General features: G+C 30.4%; 1 long non-coding RNA gene across 1 annotated transcript; it reads right to left on the reverse strand.

The window, feature by feature from the left end:
• Positions 1 to 455: 455 nt before the first annotated feature.
• LOC115717023 (uncharacterized) lies at positions 456 to 1507 on the reverse strand. The gene is made up of 2 exons (XR_009687897.1): positions 961 to 1507; positions 456 to 773 (listed from the first exon to the last, which is right to left on the reverse strand). It is a non-coding gene; the product is annotated as an uncharacterized LOC115717023 (long non-coding RNA).
• Between the last annotated feature and the right edge of the window lie 269 nt (positions 1508 to 1776).

A 1776-nucleotide genomic window follows, 5' to 3' on the forward strand; every position in this document is an offset into this window, starting at 1 on the left:
CGCACTACTAGAAAATCAGGTTTTAGTGACACACATTGAGTAACTCTAAAAGTGTATAGTGACACTTCAACGCGCGTCACTAATGAGGGTGACTGGAAAGACAATTTTTAGTGACACTTCACACGTGTCACTGAAACTTTTTGCATTCATTTTCTGCGTGTCACTATAGGCGTATAGAGTCAGGTTTTGTCAGACTAACCACACACATAAAGTGTCACTATATCTTTTTTTTTCTTTTTTTATTAATATTTTTGGAGATATAGTGACACACAAAAAGTGCCACTATATTAAATATTTATCTAAAAAAATAATATTTAATTTGATTTAATTAAATTTTTTAATTTTGGTTGAATAAATTTAAATGTGTATGATTATTATTTAAATTCCAAAATTATATATATAAGTTCATATTTTATTTAAGCAATATTAACATATTTAGATTAATTACAAAAAAATACACAAAATAATTATAATTATAATTAATAACAGTAATACAAATGAGTGGTTTCAAAAAAAAATTACTAATCTAAACAAAAAAAAAAATAAAACTAAAAAATCATATACAAATCAATATATACAAACCCAAAACCCAGAAATGGTTGAATAATCTGTATGCTAGTATATGATTCTAAAAATTACAACAAAAGAAATTAGAGATTGTAACAAAACAAACAATACAATCAGACTTCAGTCAATTTCTAAACTTGAACTTGAAGCTTTGAACTTGAATATTTAGTAAGATAAACAACTCATTTTTTTTCCATTGATAGAATCTGAAAATAAAATAAAATTACCCATAAGCAATAGAAAAGAAAATCATAATATGAAATACCCGAAAGAACATTAAACATTGAACAAAAAATTACCCTTATTTGATTTCGGAGATCTGTGAAATCAAAATGATTCAATATAACAAATACAAAAACAAAAATCTTTATAAAAATTGGGGGAAAATAGAACCTGTAAGAGAGAGGGAGATGTCGACGACAACCATCTCCACCATCGCCACCATCCCAGAGTTATCTCCACCAACGACCATCTTCACCAGTGCCACCATCTGCCGATGTGTTCTTTTTTCGAGAGAGAAGGAGAATGAGGCTTCCAGGGGCGTATATCTTGAATCCATGGTGAAAACCCATCTCCGGAGTGCGGCTATACTAGCGCCGGCGTCTTCCTTCTGAGAGAGAGAAATAGGGCTGAGACGGTTCATGTGAAAAAGGAGAGAGAGAGGCGAATATGTGGGTTTTCGGGGGCGGGGAACTCGATTTCGTGGTTTATTTTCACAATCGATAGCCAGAGCTTCATGCTTGATCTGGGCAGTAGCTATCAATGCAGAGAATAAAGAAAAAGATAGAGGGAGGCGGGGTGAGAAAAGAAAGAGAGCAATGGATTGATCTGTAGGGTTTTTTTAGTAATAAAAAGTATGGTTTTATTATTATAATAATAAATAAGAAAGTGATATTAGCTTTTCTCAAAAAAAAAAACAAATGATGGCGTGCTGTTCAACAAAATAAGGCTCTTGAATAGCTAGAATTTACAATTATTAATTTTTTTTATTTTTTATATACTTATTAATAATTAGAGTTGTACTTTTTTTTATAAAAAAATTAAGTTATGATATAGTGACACACTAAATGAGTGGGGATATATTTATTCATTCACGCATGGCGTGTCACTATATGCCAATATTTTTTATATTAATACAAATTAGAAAATGTTGGGTTTTAGTCTTTAGTGACACTTCATATTTTTAGTGACTCACATTACAAGAGACTA

This window comes from Cannabis sativa, chromosome 5 (genome assembly GCF_029168945.1).
Source record: "Cannabis sativa cultivar Pink pepper isolate KNU-18-1 chromosome 5, ASM2916894v1, whole genome shotgun sequence".
In the NCBI taxonomy this organism is placed as follows: Eukaryota; Viridiplantae; Streptophyta; class Magnoliopsida; order Rosales; family Cannabaceae; genus Cannabis; species Cannabis sativa.